The sequence below is a fragment of the Tachypleus tridentatus genome, chromosome 6 (genome assembly GCF_004210375.1).
Source record: "Tachypleus tridentatus isolate NWPU-2018 chromosome 6, ASM421037v1, whole genome shotgun sequence".
Taxonomy (NCBI): Eukaryota; Metazoa; Arthropoda; class Merostomata; order Xiphosura; family Limulidae; genus Tachypleus; species Tachypleus tridentatus.
The window spans coordinates 132,260,111-132,284,407 of record NC_134830.1 but is presented as its reverse complement, the minus strand read 5'-3'; the positions used below and the strand labels follow the sequence as shown (position 1 = coordinate 132,284,407).

At 34.6% G+C, this 24,297-nt stretch overlaps 1 long non-coding RNA gene across 3 annotated transcripts; it reads right to left on the bottom strand.

Annotated features, from left to right (window-relative positions):
* Positions 1-1,272: 1,272 nt before the first annotated feature.
* Positions 1,273-23,422, bottom strand: LOC143253683 (uncharacterized). 3 transcript variants are annotated; one of them, XR_013029769.1, is made up of 4 exons: positions 23,139-23,422; positions 13,671-13,822; positions 13,252-13,330; positions 1,273-2,934 (listed from the first exon to the last, which is right to left on the bottom strand). It is a non-coding gene; the product is annotated as an uncharacterized LOC143253683 (long non-coding RNA). The 3 variants fall into 3 exon arrangements; XR_013029770.1 differs by lacking the exons at positions 13,252-13,330; positions 13,671-13,822; XR_013029771.1 differs by lacking the exons at positions 1,273-2,934; positions 13,252-13,330; positions 13,671-13,822 and adding an exon at positions 17,956-18,660.
* Positions 23,423-24,297: the final 875 nt, after the last annotated feature.

Below are 24,297 nucleotides of genomic sequence, written 5' to 3'. Positions count from 1 at the left end.
TCGTAATATGTAACTCAGGTAAAATAATAAATCGGAGACTCGTCCGAGATAAATTATAATATGTAAAAATATATAAAGTGTGGTCTGCTATACAAAAGTTAAGCATTGTTAACATCATTGTTTGTAGTAGAAACAATGAAATATTTATTCTATTACTTGTTTGTCACATTCATAAAAAATATATTAGGTTAAATCCGTTTGTTAATTAGCATACCAGCCCCTATCAGTTATGAAATCGTACCTCAAAGGAAGGCCAACTGGGGCACCATATGTGATCTAGTATTTTCTCTCACGCCTCTACACGTGCGTTGTTGAGTTCAGTCTAAAAAGCTTTAATTCAACAGCTGGCTGGCTCTGCCTACATACTCCATTAATTACAAATTATTCTATTTAGAAGCTGACCTCTAAGAAGATAGTAGGTACTAATCTAATGTTCAATTGTCATGGTTTATATTTATCAGATATAAATATAGACAAAACCCACGGGACAGCGGGATTGGTTCTGTTCATTCTCTAGTACTCATACTTCCAGTCTCGGAAATTACATTGTTATGTTAACAAGAAATAATGGTTGTATTTGCCATTGGACATTAAACTGCACGCGACCTGCGCGTGAAAGTTATGACGGCACACGTGGCCAGTGTGTATCTGTGTTCTCCGTGATATTATGTTGGTAACATCACAGATGGGCCGAAGTGTCATTACTATACCATTTGTGATGTCGTACGATTAAAATGTGACATGACAAATCCGATTAAGATGTAATAGAGATTGGTTCAATCAGGGAAAAAACTAAAACAACATTAAACTCCTAAAAACAGTAAAACTTATTTGTTTTAAATTTCGCTCAGAGCTATACGAGTGCTATTTGCGTCAGCCGTCCCTAATTCAACAGTGTAAGGTTAGAGAAAAAGCACTACCCACCGCCAAATCTTGGGATACTCTTTTACCAACAAATAATTGGATTGACCGTAACTATATAACGCCCCCAAGGCTGTAAGGGCGACCATGTTTGCTGTGACGGGGATTCGAACCCGTGACCATTAGATTACGAGTCAAACGCCCTAACCACCTGGTCATGCCGAGCCCAAACCAATAAAACCGAAACGTTAATTTATTCGTGGATTTAATGTAACATTTAATGTTTGAATTTCACGCATGTGCCGAAGTGTCATTGTTAAACCTTCTAAGGTAGATGAGCTTACTTGCATGTGAAAACAATGAAGAAATAATTATTAACCATACTTTCTTATATTACAAATAAAAAATACATTCTTTTAAAGTAGTAAATTTATTAATTTTCCAGTGGCATGTGACACACGTGGTTTCCGTACTTCAATGTCGTGTAGATTTCAATACCGACAAAAATTATCTGGGAGATACACACAACTTCAATTCTTCATAATGCAAGAGCAGATTAACAAGTCAATAACTAGTAAAATAACACCAATCTAATACAATATAAAACTTATGTCAGTAACGTTCTCAAGCAGTGGGTTACAATAAGTATTATATAATTATAATAACACCACAATACAGTAGTTTCATTCTACAGTTGATCGTACCAAAATTGGGACTTCTCAAGTGGTGGGTGTAATATACAAATATAATAATTCCATATTATAAAATGTTGTCCTAATAATGTGCGACAATAAACCTACAACTTCTAATCGAAGGTTTATAATTTCCAACATGCAGTCGATACGAATACTATGACTCTTAGTCATTCATTGCCTAACAAACAGCAGCCATTGTGACTGAAAGTGGTCTCAGAGATAACTTAATGTATTTCTCAAATATAGTCAATGAAAAATACTTGTCGTTGACAATACTGGTTTTTTGCACCTTTTTTGACTTTTGAAAAGCTACACCTAATAATGGTCACAATGACGTTCCTTTTACCATATTAGTAAGACTCCAACTCGAATGGGTGTTGTTTATATCCACTGATATGCTGTAAAAACGTGTTCTGAAGCTAAAATAAAACAGTGTTCCTTACAAATGTACAAAATACAACAGGTTTGAGAACCGTCAAGTGGTTATTGTGTCGAGCTTTTCATCTGTTTCTCCGTGTTTCAAGTCCTGCTACAAAAAATATGCTACTCTCAGTAGATGTGTTATAAGTGTAACTGATAATCTCACTATTCACATGAGAGTACCTCAATAGTTGTCAATGAATGATGTTGACTTGCCTTCCCTCTTGAACATCGTTTCAAAAGTAAAGATGGTTCTATTAACGTTTAGGGAAATTCTACAAACAAACAACACGCAGCCAGAGTAACGTTTACAAAACCCAAAGTTTTTCCACAATCTCTGATCATGAAAGTCTCACACTAATTTCTTCAAAATAAACGTTCATCGCGAGTTTTGCACTTCCATTATTACTATCTTATTTATAAAGATATTCTTATTTAAATAATAATTCATCCAGCAACGAGAACGATTAAAAAATGTCCGTGTCAAAATAAATAGTGCTTCTAAATATTATGATACTCTAGGTTAGTTCTCTTAACAGAAGTATCTTTTAATTAATTATTTCATTAAAACTCTACCATAAATGTTTCGCGATATGATCAGTGTAATGTAGCAATGATAGTTTTAAACGGAACAGAGTGGCTCTTGCAATAGAATCATTAAATAAAAGTAACACGTGTTTGTATATTTTGAAAGTAAGGAAACTGACTGGACTAACTCACGTAAAATTTGTTTTAGCAGTTTCCTATGTGATACAAATTATCTCTGGTATAAGATTATTTTTCAAGTTGAGATACAATAATTTGTTTAAACAACTTCCAATGATACTAAGGATAAACCAACTAAGTACTAAAACCGATCAATGTTAGAGATGAATTAAGTATCTCTTCAGCGTAACCAATCAGGACTGGAACGTTCCTTGGTTGACCGTCAGGTTTTATTGCATCAAAATTGGAATATCTGGTATAGAAAAATAAAAGAGGATTTAATATTAATTTTTTAAAATTGAAAAAAAGTACTGATATTACAGATAAATATACATTAACATGTATCAAGAGATAACTTTAAGTACAAAACTGAAAAGAAATTATTGCAACATTTTAAATACTAACTATCGGTGTTCATTGCAAGGTTATTTCTATCCTTTTCTTCTAAAGAAAAATTACCGCAGACGAATAATAATAATGTCTAAAGCAAGTAATTTAAGACTAATTAACATACTAAGTTTGACCTCTTGACACTAGCTTACTTTATTACAATATGTAATTTATATATATATATATATATACACAGATGAAACGTATGCAACCAGAGTGCCCCCCGCTAGTACAGCAGTATGTCTCCGGATTTACAACGCTAAAATCAGGGCTTCGATTCCCTTCGGTGGGCTGAGCAGATAGCCTTTGTGGCTTTGCTAAAAGAAAAACAAGCGACCGGAGTTAATTTCACTTCTTACCTTTCTTATAAGTTGAACAACTATTTCTTACTTGTCATTTAAATATATTGTTAAGCCTGATAGTAACGTTACGTGTGCACTTCCAGGAGTAATTCTATTAAGGATATAAAGTGAACTTTAGCTCGGTATATAAAGGAAAAATTCTAACTTTTCCGTTTCGTTGTCTATTTGTTATTAAACACACATTATGCTATCTGTTCTCTAGATAGTGTGGGTAACAAAACCTGATTTTTCGCGTTATAAGATCTTAGATTTACCACTGAGTCGTTGGCGAACAATTTTTTCCGGCACATCTTAGTTGAAAAAAACGTATGATTAAAGATAAATACAAGAAATGTAATTTAATCATATTAGAATATTATACAAGGCCCATCAATACATTTTTGGGATGGAGAAATATATTTTTGCCACACCAGTTTACTTCAGTTTAGCATTCTTTTAGTCAGTAGGGGTCGCTTTACAAGTCACTTGAGAAGTACAATAAATAAGAAACGCTTCTACAATTTTCAAGATGTCCACTGTTTAGAATCAAATATTTAGTTAATGATTTCGTTGGAAAGGATGAAGAATATTTATATTTTAAAATATTGACTGATTTGTACGTATAACAAATAAAATACATTTTTAATATTATATTTTCTTCTTTATTACCTCAATATATTATATTTCTTGTTACTGCTATAAATAAATTAATATTGTTCAATATAATGTTAAGTCTTTAACAACAGAGTTTTTTTTTTCTTCAGTAATAAACACATTCTGGAAAAGTTTTATGGAGCTCCTTCGGAATGTATCCGAGTGGTTAGCTGCTTGGACTGTCAATCCTAGGATTTATGGTTCGCGATCAGCTCCATTAACATTATTCGTCCAGCTTTTTGGATCGTTATATAACAAAACAAGTCATATTCCCGCATTCCTCTAGAAAAGAATTGGCGCTAAATAATGTTTGCTCACTGCCCTCCTTTAGACCTATCAATTCTAAATTAAGAAAGTCTGAATGAACAACTATAATGGTATTTCCGACAGTAGAGACTGATCACTGAGTGACTAATATGAGGGAAACATCTGACGGAAAATGTATTTTTCACGGCCGTAATCCTATTGTCACCTGAGAGCTCGGCAACTGTTAATGGCAAAAGGCATGTGTAAGCCCTTAGAAACAATATACATTTTACGATGATATTTTCCCTTGTCTTTTCCGTCGGGCTGTGTTTTTTTTTTTTTTTTTGCGCAAAGCTACTCGAGGGCTATCTGCGCTAGCCTTGGGCTACTCTTTAACCAACGAATAGTGGTATTGGCTGTCACATTATAACGCCCCCCGGATGAAAGGGCGAGCATGTTTGGTGCGATGGGGATGCGAACCCGCGACCCTCAGATTACGAGTCGAACGCCTTAACCCACCTGGCCATGCCGGTCAATGTCAGGCTGTGGATCCAGAATGCTTTCCACCTAGTGTGTCAGATCAAATGTAGTGACGACTTCCTTCTGTATAGCTTTGAACGAATGTTTAAAACCAATGAGTTTCTGCGGTCGATGTGTAAACGTTGTTACCAAGTTCCATGTTGTATAGTAACTATGTATTAGCACATCCTACTAATATAAATTTATGATACAAAACTGTGTGTAGTTTATAAGCTTCTAAAGAGGTTACAAGACAAGAAACAGTGTGTGGCCATTAATGTTACCCGAATACTCATCTAATAGCTGGATCTTTAGATGCAAGTGTAAACTTATCACTAGAAACAGTCAAATAAAATTTTAGTTAATTCTTGGAGTTCAATATGAGCATCTTGAAAAATGTATCGAAACTATTAAAAGGTCCATATATGTAATGTAAATATATTATAGTGCACCTTTTACATTTATACAACACATATTATAGTGCACCTTTTACATTTATACAACACATATTATAGTGCACTTTTTAATTTATACAACATATTATATTATAGTGCACCTTTTACTCTTATACAACACATATTATAGTGCACCTTTTACTCTTATACAACATATTATTTTCGTTGCCAAACATATACTTTTATTTTGTGTTGTGTAAGTCTGAACTATGACTCCCATATTCCTTTAGGTGGTATAAATTACACGCAGCAAAAATGCTTTCCCAATTATATGTGCTAAACCACTTTTACAGTTAAACTGTTTTTTCAAAATCACTGTCGATCATAATGTACAAATGTGAATTTATAATTAAAACTAACTATAAACTGGTAATGTATTGAAGTAATTGGAATCAAACAAATAAACAAAAATCTCAGTTTCCATATACACTCTTGAGGCTCTTGTATATCTTTAATGATATACTAATACGGTAAACTAATTCACCTGCGTCTCCTTTAAGAAAATAGAACTCTTTACCGGTTATTAGTGTAAGATGTATATATATTCTCTGAAACAAAGGTGCGTTTTCCTGTTTATTGTCACTGCAGTGAGTTAGCTTACGAATTCGTAGACTACATGATGAAAAGCACATTTGCAGGTCGAAAACGAGTTGATCTAACTTTAGTACATCCTTCCAGATGATGCGCCATGCGCAAATGTTGGTGGCAAAAATTTCTCGACTACGCAAGGTGTCGCGCAAAGCATGACATGCACGTGATGGGCATTAACTGTGAGAAAGCTACATGACTATTGTACTTTAGCTTGTGCGTGTATATCCAATGAATAGGGGAGAGCCCTGACGAGCTTCGTGTCAGTGGGTTATAACTATTTTAATAAACCATCAGGCCTAAGCACGAACATTATGCTGTGACAAACGTCAACTCGCAGCCCAAAAATGAGCGTTTCCAGCTGGCACGTGCAAAGAAAATGGAACGAGAAATGCACATGCCAAAATAACGATGTTATCTATAGCGACGGCAACCTTCTGTGGTCCCACAAGGGCAATACCAAACTGCCATTATTTAGGGGTTGTCGTTTATAGATTAAGATGACAAGCTGGCTACCTTTACCCTGGAGGCCAGACTACCACTTTACTTAATTGATTCGTAAACTTTTCTGTCGTTCAGGTATAAGGCGCTGCTGTCGTGGCCACGTGCAACCAGTGTAAAACGGGGGGCAAAATCCACTTAGATATTTGGCTGCAAGTTTTAATTCGCAATAAAACTTCAGGGTTTCTAGTCTGAAAGTATTAAACAGCAATAAAAATCGTTCTCAGTTTTAGTAATATGGCGAAGGATATTAGAAGTTTCTCCGTCCGAGCTATCGTTTATTAAAACTTAATTACGTTAAGATAAAACTTGTTAATCCGGTTTCACAGGAAACTCTCTCCACAGTGCGTACACAACGCAATATCATTTAACACGAAAAACACAAAGTTTATTCAGTTCCAGAAGTAATTAAGAATAAAGATTCTCCTATGTTTAGAAGCAGAACTACTACTGCTAATATCTTGGCTCTATTTGTTTCTTTTTTTTTCTGCAATATTCTTCCGAGAACTAACTGTTCACGTTTCCAGAAAGTGTATTATATATTAAGTTCCATTGTTTGCAGCAGGCCTTTCTTTCACGCTGTTTTAATACCAATTCCCAGATATTTCAACTCAATGTTTTTATTGTATATATGTGAAAAAAGAGAGCAGGTAATACGGAAATTCTTAAACCAAAATTTGATTAATTGATGTACATTTTGTTAATATTATGTCAATTGTGTGTTTAGAATCGATTAAAAAAAGGTCTCATACGGTTCTGTAGTATCTATATATAATTACAAGTTCAGATGTTTAACACATTATATGAGTGGTGTGAATGTTGAATGAGGATAATTTGTGAAACGTTTAAGAATATTAAAATCATATAAGAATTTCTAGATCATATTAAAATAGTTTATTTATTATTATTCGTTTATTTTGAATTTCGCGCAAAGCTACACCAGAACTATCTGCGTTAGCCGTCCCTAATTTAGTAGCGTAAGACTAGAGGGAAGGTAGCTAGTCATTACCACCCACCACCAAGTCGTGGACTACTCTTTTACCAACGAATAGTAGGATTCATCGTCAAATTATAATGCCCCCACGGCTTAACACACTATGTGTGGCCATGCCGGGCCGTTATTAAAACAGAAAATCTGTAATAAGTTTAGTTATATAATGGAGTTTCTGTAAAATATTTTGCTTGTTTTGTTTTAGCGCTTTCTTCAATGCAGAGATCGAGCCCGAAAGACTAGTGGAACAGCCATAAGTTTGAGGGCTTACACCACTAAAAATAATATTTATAGTGGGCGTAGCACAAATAGCCCATTGAGTTGCTTTGTGCTTGCCTGGAATGGCCACGTGATTAAGGCGTTCGATTCGTAATCCAAGGGTCGCGGTTTCGAATCCCCGTAGCGCCAAACATGCTCACCCTTTCAGTCGCGGGGGTGTTATAATGTTACGGTCAATCCCACCATTCGTTGGTAAAAAAGTAGTCCAAGAGATGGCGGTGGGTGGTGATGACTAGCTGCCTTCCGTCTAGTCTTACACTACTAAATTAGGGATTGCTAGCGCAGATAGCCCTCGAGTAGCTTTGCGCGAAAGTAAAAACAATCCAATGCTTTGTGATTAAAAAAAGTATACAAAATAAAAACAACAGCTTGTCGCTGAACCACTTGGAGATATTTTTAAAAGGGGAATGATTATAGTTGTAAAAAAAATTCAGATTAGGTATAAAAATAGAGAAAGCATAATTCAATTTAAAAGTCTCAGTGAGTTTTCCAGATCGTTTTTAGCCTTAGTTTAAGTTTCGTAGTAAAAGTGGGCGTAATTGGAATCTAATTTCAGTTTCAGTTAAAGTTACGTAGCTAAAGTTAAGGTGGGCCAACTTGGAATCTAGTTTTAGCTACAGTTAAAGTTACACAGCCAGAGTCAAGTGGGTGTTTTAGAAGCTAGTTTCAGTTTCAGATTAAAGTTATGTAGCTAGAGCTTAAAACAGCCTAACTGGAATATAAGTTTAGTTGAAATCGTAATTATCTTGAAATAAGTGACACGTTTTGATATACTAAAAGAATACATTTTCAGCAAAATTCCAGTACTGGGCTCACTTTGTAATTACTCGTGAACTATTTTTCAGCTTTTCTTTTTAAACTATGAAGTTCTGCATCTCAAGAAACATGTAACCGTAAATCAGTTATTTTACATAGAATTATTCCATTCCTTTGTTAGTTTAACTTTCTACTGTAATATCTTTACTTTGTACTTATCTAATTCTTGATTAAAGTAGTGGTATCCGTGTAGACTAACACATATGCTTGTAAGAACAAATAATTTGATGAACTGGTTTTGTTATAAAAGAAATAAGGGAAACCTAACTCCAGGAATTAACAACTTTCTTTGATATGATTTCTCACATCATCGCATTTGTTGTTGTTGTTGTTTTGAAATCCGCAGACATACCGCTGAGCCACTGGGGGTGCCTTTGCATTTGGACAGAAGCTTGAATATAAATGAGTGTATTACTATGTAATAGCTTCGAATCTCGTGATCTATTACACTGAAGCTCTTATCGCTTAACAGATTTTTCGTATTGTTGTACATGTGTTTTTAGCCAGCTGGCGGTAGATCCAATATACCTAGGGCTTGATGTGAATTTCGCATAAAGATATCCGAAGGCTATCTATGTTAGCTCATCCCTAATTTAGGAGTGACAGACTATAGGGAAAGTAGCTGGTCAACACCACCTTAAGCTACTCTTTTACAAACAAATAGTAGGATTGGTCGTATTATTGCAACGCCCCCTCGCCTGAAAGAACTAGCATTTTCAGTGACAGGAATTTGGACCCGCGAAGTGTAAATTGTCATTCAACACCATAACGAGGCCATGCGAGTCCAACCTAGAACTACACCTAGGACATTTTAAATTCATAAACGTTATTTGGTGTTATCAGAGTCGATATTCTAACATTAAATCTGAAGAAGTTTTCAAGTCTACATTGCCTTCTATGGGTAAGGCTGAGGACTTATCATGCTAGAAACTGTGATTGGCAGAGCACAACTAGCCCATTGGGTAGCTTTGCGCTTAACTACAAACAAACAGTCCACATTCTGATATAAAAACTACACGTATATCTGCTCCCCAATGGCACAGCGGTATGTCTGCGGACTTGCAATGCTAAAAACTGTGCAGCTTTGTACTTAATTCAAAACAACACACGTAAATCTGTCTGTGGATAGTCGCTTGCGTAGGTGATTCGTTATCAACATTATAATGGTCGTCGTATTATCGTTTTTTGTTGTTTCTTTTTTTCTGGGTACATTATGTACGACATCTCCAAAGTTTAAATACTTCTGTTATTAACAAAGCTCATGGGAAAACAATTTTTATTGATTTTTTTTAAATTTTGTTTCCAGTTCTTTATTTATATACGTAAATACGCTGAACCCAAGACATTAGCTAAAGTCTTCTACTAGTGGAATAAAATAAACATGACAATATAAACCTAAAAATGTTTCCCAGTGAGTCAACGATAAACGTACGGACTTACAACCCAAAGTTCATGGGTCGGATTACCGCCATAGACAGAGAGTAAATAGCGAATTGTGTTTCTTTGTGCATAAAAAACCCAGCAAAACTGTAAGTGTCTATATATGGAATACTTCATCTTCAGAACTGACCTTCGCTGTTATGTATCAAAGTGTGCCGAAAGTCAAGATAGTCACTGTTGTATAAGAGTTACTATTAAACAACTGTTCAGATAATCTAATAATTGACTCGCATGTTTAGCGTCTTCGAAGGTAACAAAAGTTTTATCCACATTCTTGTCACAAACACCAGTTTAAATCTATCATTTAGGCTTTTTTTTTCATAGTCACACAAAATACGTTTGGCAAGAGAGGGCGCTAGTCTCAGCCTATCTCAACCCAGACAGTCTGGTCAAAATAATTCGATCAAAGAGGGAATAGAAGTCTTTAGTGGCAGTTTTTAACAGCTGCTTGACAACAAGATTGGATCGCACCCTTTTGTTATTTTACGATACATCACTTCTCTCTTGTTGGTTGTCAATGCACTACCAGGGGGTTGTTGCTACACAGAGATTCTGTAGCAACACTAGTACAGTACACGTTTCTGGCAAGAATAAAACATTTTCCACTGTGTGTATATATATATATATTGTGTCTAATAAATCCAAATGTCTCACAATAAAACCAAGAAGTTCATGATTATAGGTTAAGACAATAGATCTGACGGGACAACGTTCTTCGCTAAGTTTAGGAATGCACTATAAAATATCAAGATGACAGAACACGAATCTTGTTCTAAAATATTATCATGGAGAATTATTGTCATCAGTTTAGATTAGTTGTCTTGATTTAGTTTTTCTGTTCATTTGCAGTAGACTTTTTCATTTGGTAAATTCAGTATTTTCAAGCAAAATATTTTTAATCTTTAAACTGTAATCAGACCAATTTAATAAAACAACACTGTTACCTTTTTCTGATTTTATTATATCGATATTTTAATCGTTACTCAAACCATTAAATATTTTCCCTCTTACGATTACTACAGTTAAATTAATGATTATAATTATTTAAGTTATTCAGGCCAGTAACACTTTAGTATCAGACCATTTAATATATGCTTGAGTTTCAATGGAGAAGTAAAAAATGTCTGTCCAAAAGATAAAATTTTATTTTCTACTTAAGGCAAGTTTCAGGCCACCAGATGGCGAGGTAACTCTGCTTGTTTTTGAATTTCGCGCAAAACTACACGAGGGTTATCTGCGCTAGTCGTCCCTAATTTAGCAGTGTAAGACTAGAAGGAAGGCACCTAGTGATCACCCCTCATGGCCAACTCTTGGGCTACTCTTTTACCAACGAAGAGTGGGATTACCCACCACGCCTAAAGGGGCGAGCATGTTTTGTGCGATGGGGATTCGAATGCGCGACCCTCAGATTACGAATAGATGGCCTTAACCCACCTGGCCATGCCGAGCAAATCTTTGCTACCTCACTTAATATATAATCAGAAAAATGAAATATAATTTCATGTAATCATCCAATCTATAAGGTATTTCTAAGCTGCTGTCTTCTCAATTGACTTAATTTATTAAACTACTTTTGGTTACGTTCAAGCAAGATAACATATAACTTCAGTTGATTACGTTTCAACTGTTGCTTTATTGGTTCTTCTTTTCTCAAATATTAGTCCATCGATCGACATTCCTTTATTTGTTGATGAATTAACTTGAAACTTCTTATGTTATACTTTGTTCAACTACATCCAGATATATTTTTTCTATTTTTATTTATAATTTTAGGCCTTTCAAGGAACTTAATAGAGTCAAAAGTCAGACGACTCAAAATCGTATATTTTTACCTCTTGTGCGGTCATATTTACAGCAATCTATAGGAAAATTGGTATAAATATAAATTTTCATGCGCCTCATACATTGGCGTATAAAAACAAATGTCGAATTTGTTAATTTTGAGTCTGTTTAGAGGTACCAGAGCTTACAGAAAACAACAACATAATTCTTTGGAGACTTATGTCGTTAAACACTGGACTTCAATACCCGTGTGGTTTAAGAACAGCCATACCAAACCCAAATCAGACTTTTTTCAACCTATATAAACTGTGTAGTAGAGAAATAAGATAAAAATTAGTAACTGAAAATGTTACTAAAGTAAAGAACAATAAACCGAATCAATTACTTTCTGTTTAGGCTCGGCATGGTCAGGTGAGTTAAGGCGTTCGATTCGGCATGAGGGCCGCAGGTTCGAATCCCGGTTGGAGCAAATATGCTCGCCCTTTCAGCCAAGGGGGCGTTATAATGTAACGATCAATCCTACTATTTATTGGTAAAAGAGTAGCCCAAGAGTTGGTGGTGGGTAGTGATAACTAGCTGCCTTCCCTCTAGTTTTACACTGTTAAATTAGAGACGGCTAGCGCAGATAGCCCTCGTGTAGCTTTCTGCGAAATTCAAAAACAAACAAATACTTTCTATTCATCAGTTACAGCTGTTCATCTGGGATAATTGATGTACGACTGATATATTTTTCATGCAAAAACAATAACTTGACACTGGTTATTTTCTCTTTTCTGTTTTTGTTGTTTTTTTCAACGTTTTTAAATAATTGTTTCAGGATGTTTTTGTGTGAGTGTGCCTGTGTTTGTATAATATAATATAATAGCTGTTGTTTTGAACTCAGGAAGTCACGGAAGACTTCTAACAGCTAAGCTCTTAAATCAACCTAATGGTGAACCCATTCTGCGGGGACACTCGGAAAAAATTCATTACCATAGTCTTGTTGGTTACTCTTTTATGGAAATTTCTGAAGCGATTTGTGAAGATTCTATGCTTGTAGTTTGCATTCTTTTTAGTAATCGTGAGTGATTATTCTCGTTCATTGCTGAAAGAGTTTTTAAAAATCTTTTGTCTGTGGCATCTTAACCTCCGAAGAAAAAAAGTGTACATCCTCAGGGTGTAATTTACTTTGTTTCCAAATGCACTTAATTGTCTGATGGAGGCAATGGCTTAAACGATAGACTATCAGAAACACTTACTTGTTTCTTATCCGTAATTTTAATTAAATTTGTATTCGTGTGGGGGCGCTTTGCAATTCAAGCAGAAGACAATTTTTGAAATACTTGTCCTGGTACCTCGTTCAAATTGTGTTTTGACGTATAAGGTTATCTATGACACTTCTTTTTATTTTATCTCAAAAACCTATAACACAGATACCCTAGTAAAAGTCTACATCCCAGAACAACTAAAAACAAAAACAAAAAACGTAGATATTTCTAAGTCAAACTAACAGGTTAACATAATCCTAAATGAATATCTACGTATGTTAACTTGTGTTTTAAAATGAATAAACACTGGACATGTACTACCTGTCTCTACGTCGTTGCAGGTCGATAAGAATGGACAATGCTTCATTTCTGGGGATGGAGGGAGGGAGGTCATAGATTTCTGTTAACAGATGGGAGAGTTTTAGGTTTGGAAGGTAATAAACATTGTTGAGGTCAATAATCGTGGTAAGATTGAAAGAGAGGAATGTACTTAACCTCACCAGTCAAATGCCAATTCACAATCGAATCGAATCAGGCTTAAGATTATATATAAATATAGTGTTTCCTCTTTTAGATCTGGAGAGATTCGGCAAATATTAAGTACTAACAAAGATCAACATTCTGGAAAATTAAGGTCCTTGACAGCTTGACACACTTCAGTTACATTCACTCCAACCTAAAATAAGGCTTAGCTAATAATCAACTTGATTATTAATAGTAAGTAAATCGTCTTTACTTACCTACAAAGTTTATCCTAATCTTGAGTTGGTGATTTTTACATTTCCTCATTTGGAGCTGGTAGTATTTTTACTGCTCGTTACTTCTCGTGTGTACCACATTCGACATTGCAGAAAATATGCAAATCATAGAAGTCACATTCTAAAATGTATTGCTCTAGTTCCGTCATTCAGTATAAAAAAGAAAAGATTTTTTATTGAACATATTTTGTTTTCAGTGTTGTTTTTCTTCGAAACACATTTCCAGTGCAAACAGGATAGTTTTATACCTCAGGAAGTTTATTGATATACAAAGTTTTGTCCTGTAACATTTTGCACATATGAAGAACTCAAAATAGGAGGAAGTTTGCCTCAGAAGATTTATTGATATGAGAAAAGGTTGGGCTTAGGATATGGATGTAAAACGAAGTTTTGCTTCAGGCGGATTCTGTGCTTATAAGGAGAGATTTTGTTTAAGGTGATTTGTTCATCTATAAGGAAGTTTTGTGTCAAAAGGCTTTTGGACATAGAACGAAGTTTTTGTCTCAGGAGAAATCTGGATATAGGAAGAAGCTTTTCTTTAAAAGGATATGAGGAAGTTGAGGATAGAGACATGTTGCTTTACAAGATGAATGCATGTGTTATATTTGTGCAATCGGTGAGGTTTTTTCCTAAGTAAAGAACAGAGTAATAGGAGTAGATTTAGGAAGCAGGAAATTAGAAATAACTGCCAAGACATTAGTCCAGTTTACATGAATAAGGTTCTTATTTAGTGGACACTGTTGTATGAAAAGTTAACTGGTTTAAGTGATTGGTATTTTTGAAGATAGAGACAGAGATAAAAATTTATCAAGCTTTTGATTTTTTGTCTTATATAGTAATAGCACAATTCATTCTGAACAATATCAAGATGTTTTCGTTACACCTGCATAACATGTAAATGATACACGACTAAAGATACAAACTCAAGGTATTAATGTAACATCTGCAAACCGTGTAGACTAAAGTCAAGATACTTATGTAACACCTTCACAACATTTAGATAATTCACGGGATAATTATTGAAATATACCAACTACAAATTCCTGAAAGTTGATGCCACGAGGTCATACTTTATATTTCTGCACATGCTATTCACTCTAATGTTTTATAAGTTAGACTTATAAGACTCGTTATTTCACTCAACTAAGGCAACTTGAGAAGCTAATGTAGAAACGAAAGAAGAGCCTACCTGAGGAAGCGCCTTTTAAGCATTGGGTAATTACAAATCAGTGTTTCCTTATGAAGTATTGGGTAATTACAAATCAGTGTTTCCTTATGAAGTATTGGGTAATTACAAATCAGTGTTTCCTTATGAAGTATTGGGTAGTTACAAATCAGTGTTTCCTTATGAAGTATTGGGTAGTTACAAATCAGTGTTTCCTTATGAAGTAGGCCTGGCATGGCCAAGCGCGTAAGGCGTGCGACTCGTAATCCGAGGGTCGCGGGTTCGCGCCCGCGTCGCGCTAAACATGCTCGCCCTCCCAGCCGTGGGGGTGTATAATGTCACGGTCAATCCCACTATTCGTTGGTAAAAGAGTAGCCCAAGAGGTGGCGGTGGGTGGTGATGACTAGCTGCCTTCCCTCTAGTCTTACACTGCTAAATTAGGGACGGCTGGCACAGATAGCCCTCGAGTAGCTTTGTGCGAAATTCCAAAACAAACAAACAAATCTTATGAAGTATTGGGTATTTACAAATCAGTGTTTTCTTATGAAGTATTGGGCAATTACAAATCAGTGTTTCCTTATGAAGTATTGGGCAATTACAAATCAGTGTTTCCTTATGAAGTATTGGGTAATTATAAATCAGTTTCCTTATGAAGTATTGGGTAGTTACAAATCAGTGTTTCCTTATGAAGTATTGGGCAATTACAAATCAGTGTTTCCTTATGAAGTATTTGGCAATTACAAATCAGTGTTTCCTTATGAAGTATTGGGTAGTTACAAATCAGTGTTTCCTTATGAAGTATTGGGTAATTACAAATCAGTGTTTACTTATGAAGTATTGAGTGGTTACAAATCATTGTTTCCTTATGAAGTATTGGGTAGTTACAAATCAGTGTTTCCTCATGTACGGCAATGCTGTTAATTTGATGACGTCTCATATTCCCAATTACTACCGCCCTCTAGTGGCACAGCGACACGTCTGCTGACTCACGCACCAGAAACCGGGTTTTGATACCCGTGTTGAGCAGAACACTTTCAGAACAGAATCTTTGTGCTTAGTTTCAACCACTCACTCACCAAACGACTACTATATTAATAGCAGAAAAGTAAAGTTCGAATAAAACAGCTCTTCTTGAAAGAACTGACTTTTCACGTCTCCAATTCAAGTGGAGCTGTAAACATAAGCATGCCCGTGTTTGAACAAATAATAATAACAACTAAATATCCAGCAGCTGCCAGTCACTGCAGACCGATTGACGCCTTATCAAGAAGAGTAGGTACGGCTCTTTGATTAACTAAATGAATAAATTTGGTTTGTAATCCGAGAGCCGTTCGTTTAACACAAAAAGCTGTAACTTCTCTGTACCCTCTGCACGCGTCTGGATAAGCAAATCGGCCTTGCATATTAATAAAGCACAGATGAAAGAAATTAATTTCAGTTTTACGGAAACAAGTGCTTTCCACCCATGCACTGACACTCCGCCCTATAAAGTTTTACCATAATGTTTCTGTAATGTAGGTGACTACTGAAGGTGATGCGAAGTCTGTCTATTTGTCATAGCCACAATAGTGAGATTAGGTCTGGTAACTCATGTTTCTGATTGGAAGGATAAAAAATGTTTCATCGATTAAATTTCAATACCGACTTCAGTTAGTGGGAAAACAGAGCCTTCTCCAGAGTTGATGGTGACATCTTTGTCTACAACTTGAAAATAGTAAACTTAATTTTAAATAGAAAAGACTCGTCTTATCTTACAGTTGAGTAGTGTCAATTTTGTCTGGGTCATGCTTCGTCAAGGATGGCTTACTAGACTATATCTTTTTCTGAATAAATAGTAACCGGTGAGATAGCGGCACGTTTACGGACATACAAAGTTAAAATTCCAGGTCCGATTCCCCGCGGTAAATATAGTAGATAGCATAATGTGGCTTTGCTCCGAAACAAACAAATAAAGCGAAAAATACATAGCAAACTGTTCAATTGATTGTTTTCACATTTGTTGCATATAATTGTGATATTCTTCCACATATGACATTTGGAAATAAAAAAAATTAATAGTGTGATCATTTATTACAAAAACTGACCACAAATCACGTGATAAAATCGGGAATGCACCAGTCTCTATCGAAGGCAACTTTTGACACTTGTATTAGTTTTTGTTTGTACTCGCCATAGTTATAAATGCAGACAGTGCAGGAGAAGCTTGATGTATCAGAATCGAGTTATTTCTTTGTGAGTTTATCAGTTTTAAGATTTTATTGTTTTGAAACTAACAGGAAAATTCTCTTTGACATATTAAGGGTCACAGCTACGGCGACTACAAAAGTGTTGTCATTTGATAATTAATCTCACACACATTAAGAGTAATTGACTGAATACCTATTTTCAATTTATTTTTGAAGCAGTTTGAGTTTTTCGAATCAGGGACCGTATTTCTCATCCGGGATTCGTTCCTGGAAATCCAAAATGCATACCAATTACTCGATAGCAAGAAAATTTTTGATATCTCAAAACCACTATACAAAAGCCCCAGAAGCAAACTAATGTTTTTCCTGAGTATTTGACGTATTTGGCTTGGGTCCAAGGGACGACTTAATAAGTTTTAGTATACCTTTTCTGAAAACTTTTAAATACAATTTGGGTAAAAGCCAACCACTATTTAGTTGTTGTTTCACGCACGGGTTTTGTTTGTATTAACTACTGTGAATCTCATTACGTAAACTACTAATTTTTTGTTTTGGAATCATCTTCTTGTCCACTGCGAAAAGTCGAACCTTGGATTTTAGCCTTATAAATCTATAGATGTACCACTGTATTACCGGTGACATACTATTACTTTCTAACGTTAGTTTCCTTTTCATTACCCTTGGCAGAATGTGCACTACCGTCGAAATCACGGAACTTGATATTTCGAGTCATAAAAGCATTACTTTTTTATTATATGTTTTGTTGTTTATAAATTAAAATTTTCCAAGACTCATCCAACAGTTGTATGTTATATAAGGAAACACAACTTTACTACTATAACATGAATGAACATTATTATTAATATTGTAAGAAGTTGATCTCTTCAGAAGCTAATGCTTATTTTATTTTTCTTATTTCCACTTATTTTATGTTCTCATAATTTAAGCCCAAGATTTCACTAAATATACCTCTGTCATTGCACTTTCTTTGTGTTCCTTTTTGTTTTTTCGTTTTACTCTCACAATTTGTTCTGATATTGTTTCGCAAATTACGATACCTGTCGCAAACTGCCCTCTGGTATTTCAACCAAAACTCCGCCCCGCCACGAATATTCGACGACGAGGAAAAATCTAATTCACTCTATTGGATTTTAGATTGAAAACGTCAGGAGCCAGGACCAGCCATTACAAGAAACAGGAAAACTATGTATTATTAAGCACATAGAACCCACATAATCACGGTTCTTACACAGGCCTTACTACAGACTGCAGCTACCTGCACGAGTCACGTTCCTATTTGAAACTACGTGCTTTAAAGGGTGGGATTCAGTTCGAAACAGCACGACTCCGATAGGTGGCTCGTTGAAGAATCGTTATTTCAAACTGTGGGACTTTCACTTTTCTCACAGATTACACGTTTCTTTTCTAGTACTAGTGAGTAATAAGAGAACAAAATTCTCAACAGGACTACATATTCACAGTATGTCGTTAACAGGTTACACTGGTATAAAACCAATTTTCAACAAGCAGCAAGCAATTATTCCAGCTGTACAAACGTGACAGGCCTACAGTTTCATTAAAGCCAAACTCTCCACATCAAGTAGTCACCTGTTTACAGAGCCTGTATTGGATATATGAATAAATATTCTTAAGTGAACATGTTGCTAAAGAAACATTGAAACATAGACATACACATGTACTATCATGCAATGAAACCTATGTATTTGTAGCTATAATAAGGTTAGTAATATTATTTGACATACTATTTATCAGTACATTGGCACTTTTAGATCGAGAGCGTACGAGAAAATCTACCAAAAGCTCTACTATAAAATAATCAGTTGCTTACTTCCAAGAAACAACTTCGGCTCAACTCTTCAAAGAAGTGAAATTACATAAAACTGAAATTGTTGTGTATTAATATGATGGTTAAGATATTAAAATTTTTAAACTGTTCAAGTTCCTATGTAGTTAAGCTCATATTAAAAATCACTGAGAGAACCCTTGATTTTGAGAATTTTGTCGAACAGGTATCTCAACATTCTTCCTGTTCACTGAAAAACACCCACATGGCATGTTTTAAATGAAATTTATTGTAGTAAAACTAGTTTGTTCATCTATACACAATAAGGAACTGTTTAAATTAGTAATAAAGCACGCTTTTACCCATAAAGGCCACCCGCTAGTACAGTGGTAAGCCTAGGATTTACAACGCTGAAATCAGGGATTCGATTCCCTTCGATGGGCTCAGCATATAGTCCGATGTGGCTCTGCTATACGAAAACACACACAAACACTTTACCCATAAAAATCACTTAAAATAAGTAGAATTCAATAGAAAATAAGAATGCTGTTTGTTTAATAAAACTCAAAGGAGGAAAATCTCCATAAAAATCATATATATTTACATATATATATATATGTGGAGAGTACTTATTTAAATAATTATTTTGCATCATATTTCTATACTATTGGCATATTTAAACAAGACCTCATTTGAATAAGCATTCAAAAACAGTTGAAAAATATCACGAACTTATATAAATATTTAGTCCTTGCAGTTTCGTACCACATTAAACGTGTTGTTTCTTTCTCTTTAATTTCGCGCAGAGCTACACGAGGGCTATCTGTGCTAGCCGTCCCTAATTTAGCAGTGCAAGACTAGAGGGAAGGCAGTTAGTGATCACTACCCACCGCCAACTTTTATGCTACCATTTTACTAACGAATAGTGGGAATAACCGTCTCCTTATAACGCCCCCACGGCTGAAATAGCGAGCATATTTGGTGTGACAGGGATTCGAACCCGCAATCCTTAGACAATGAGTCGAGTGCCTTAACCATCTGTACATGCCGGGCCCATTAAAAATAGAAAGGAAGGCGAAACAAATATGAACTACTGAACAAGTATGAGCTAGTATGAACAAGTATGAGATAGTATGAACAAGTATGAACTACTGAACAACTGTAATTTGTAAAATATTTTAATTAATCGTATTTAATCCATAGCATTTCTTAAAACCGTAACGTGGAGTTATAAAGATAAAATGGTCATCCAGTTCTGACAGGTTGTATATCGGACTTTGATTCATGTTAACTGGAAACCTCAGTTACATTACAGTTGGGCAAATCACCCTGGTCAGAGACACCTTAGTTACATTACACTTGGGCTAATCACCCTGGTCAGAGACACCTTAGTTACATTACACTTGGGCTAATCACCCTGGTCAGAGACACCTTAGTTACATTACACTTGGGCTAATCACCCTGGTCAGAGACACCTTAGTTACATTACACTTGGGCTAATCACCCTGGTCAGAGACATCTTAGTTACATTACACTTGGGCTAATCACCCTGGTCAGAGACACCTTAGTTACATTACACTTGGGCTAATCACCCTGGTCAGAGACACCTTAGTTACATTACACTTGGGCTAATCACCCTGGTCAGAGACACCTTAGTTACATTACACTTGGGCTAATCACCCTGGTCAGAGACATCTTAGTTACATTACACTTGGGCTAATCACCCTGGTCAGAGACACCTTAGTTACATTACACTTGGGCTAATCACCCTGGTCAGAGACACCTTAGTTACATTACACTTGAGCTAATCACCCTGGTCAGAGACACCTTAGTTACATTACACTTGGGTTAATCACCCTGATCCATAATATTCTTAATTCGTTACATTAAATATTTGTTTAAATATATGAAGTATTATCTCTCACAAATATGAGTTATGTTAAATATTTAAATATATGAAACATTATCGTTCACACATATGAGTTATATTAATGTTTGTTTGTGTTTAAGTAGACTGACTCATCATAATTCAAACATACGAGGTACATTAAATGTTTCTTCGTGAAGGAAAAAATTTTCTCTTAACACCATATCGGTTACATTGAATATTTAAGTAAATAGTTGAATTATTATATTTAAAATTACATTAGTGTTGTCAAATATATCTTTAAGTATATGAAACGCTGTATTTAAAACGCATTAGTTTCATTAGATATATTTTAAACATGTGAGACACTATATCTGAATGTGTCATAGGGCACAATATCTAAAAAAGTAGAACTCTGTATATGTCACTTTATTAAAAATCAGAAATGTTTTTTTGCACGAGACGAAGGTTGGTTAGTATAACACATACTATGAATACATAACGAGGTTGGTACAGCATATACTACAGATACATAACAAGGTTAGTACAACACATACTATGAATACATAACAAGGTTAGTACAACACATACTATGAATACATAACGAGGTTAGTACAGCATATACTACAGATACATAACGAGGTTAGTACAGTATATACTACAGATACATAACGAGGTTAGTACAGCATATACTATGAATACATAACAAGGTTAGTACAACACATACTATGAATACATAACGAGGTTAGTACAGCACATACTATGAATACATAACAAGGTTAGTACAGCATATACCACAGATACATAACGAGGTTAGTAGTTACAGCCCCACTTCAGGTGCACCAGAAGAGGACGCCACATGTGTTTTGAGATCGGTAATAGAGGGTAATGAAATCAAAGATAAAGAATTTATATTTCGAAGATTACCAAAAGAATGCGCGTCGTTCGGGATACGTTGCTAGACGCACTGACAGACAGCCATGACTTATAAATGTCTCATTATGATAATAATTATTAATTAAATCATTCTAAAAAAGGATGCTTAACATTAATTAAGTAAATAATTTTTATTTAGTTAATTAAATTGTTTGATATACAATAATAAAAAGTTATTGTTTAATGGTTATCAGTTCTAAATTATTAATTAATTAATACAATTATAATAAATTCGTCATATAAAAGGATGCTTAACGCTAATTCCTCAGTTAATTAATTTTTTGTCATAAAAGAACTATATCTTATTCAAATGATAAAAGATTTTCAGTGATATAATAATATGTGAAAAACAATACTTAAAGTAACATGATCACAATATAAAACATTTTACCACGTACACAGAACATGTTCGTACGTTTAAATTATCCTGAAAAGGGTAATATCGTACAATAATTAAAACTTATACTTTATACAACATTTCATACTGTCAATAAAGCGTTCACTATGCAATAACACTTTAATTACTCTCTGACAAAATAATTTAAACATATTACTTTGTCTAATGTTTAACAAAGGCAGAGTCCTAATAAAAGGATATTAAATTTCCTTATAATTTATATGTCAGAACAGTACGATAATTAAAACTTATTTATCAAGTGATTTTCAGTATTAAATTATTACATATCCTGTTCTAAAAGGACTATATTTTACTCAGTCTGATACATACAATACATGACTGTATGTCTAAATCGACCTAAAAAGGACAGTATCATACAATAATTAAAACTTATACTTTGATTTTTACCCAATATTTTACACTGCCAATAAAACTTCTTTTATCCAATAATAACACTTTTATTAATTTGTGACAAAATAATATACACATGTTTTAAAAAGGTGAACTTTCACATACACTTAATCACTATTATTACAGTAGGATTTTAATAGATATACTGTGACAGTACTTCAACATGTCATCAACGTCTATATTTAATTTTGTTAAAAATCCATTATCTGTAGGCCCAGCATAGCCAAGCGGGTTAGGGCATTCGACTCCTAATCTGAGGGTCGCGGGTTCGAATCGCAGCCGCACCAAACATGCCCGCCCTTTCAGCCGTAGGGGCGCTATAATGTTACGGTTAATCTCACTATTCGTTGCTAAAAGAGGAGCCCAAGAGTTGGCGGTGAGTGTTGATGACTACCTGGCTTTTCTCTAGTCTTACGCTGCTAAATTAGGGACGCCTAACGCAGATAGCCCTTCTGTAGCTCTGCGCGAAATTCAAAACAAACAAACATTATCTGTAATAAAATAATATTTACTGTATTCGTCCATTTTCTTAAGAACCATTTATCTCCTCTAAATGCACAGACAATTTGTGAAGATACGGAATAAATTTCTAAACTGTTCATAGGTCCCCAAGAACACTTAATGTTTCACAAATCATACATAGCCAATAGCTCTACCACTAAATATAATAAATAAGCGACTTACTCGTTACACGTACAGTGGAACCCCTCTAAGTGGCCACTCCTCAGATTCGGTCACCCCTTGAAAGCGGTCATTCAATCACAGTTCCTTTTTTTGTTTACATAATCCCTAATTATGTACAGTGGAACCCCTCTAATCAGGCCAGTTTGTCTCAGTCCTGAAGGTGGCTGCTATAGAGGGGTTCCACTGAAATCGAAATATCAGAACTTTCAAACACTAATAGCAATTTTAAGAATTACAAAGGTCAGACACAAACATTGTTCGCACTGACGTAAAGACAAGATTGTTTGGAGAGTGTTACGTAGTCACACATACAGTGAAGAACTGTGAGATATTTCAACTGAACCAGTAGATGACCTTTGTTCATTAGTCACATTGAAAATAACGTTACATGTTGTTTTCCACATACTTCAAAACTTTATGGACATTTAATCTTAGTTTTTTTTTTTGTCAAACACATAAAATAACATCACCAGTATTGTAATACTTTAATTATTTAACTTTGTACATAAGTTATAAAAAATATTCTGTGATTATATATAAAACTCATGTGTCTCATAGCGTCTGAAAACCTGTCATTAATATTCGAATCCAATAACCATTTCGGTTAAGAAAATACATAGATTTAGAAAAACCATGGTACTAGGATGACAAAGTATATTTCACAATAATTGGCTAGCTAGTCCAAGGATCAAGTGGTTAAAGTTTTTGATAACAATTCAGTTTTTGTCATGTACATACAAAACATCAGTTACTATAATCAATATATAATATTTATTTGTACAGATCGATAAATATATTCAATTAGACTGCAATTATAATAGATAAATTGTTTAATAACAAACACTACACATGCACATTATATGTACATATAATGATATATATATTATAATACAAAAATTATTTAATAAGAAGCACTTCACTGTACATTATATGTACATATAATTATATATATATATATTATTCTAATTATCGAAATTTAAAAGTTCTGTACATAATACTAAAACAATTAATTTATTGTTCAGAATACTCATTATATAGATTATTATATACCGTGTCCATATAAATATCAGTGTTTCAGTCCGCTTAAAATAAAATGAAAGTTTTATTCCACTTAAACGTGTGACATTTACAGTATGTTTACCGAAAATTTTATTAAAAT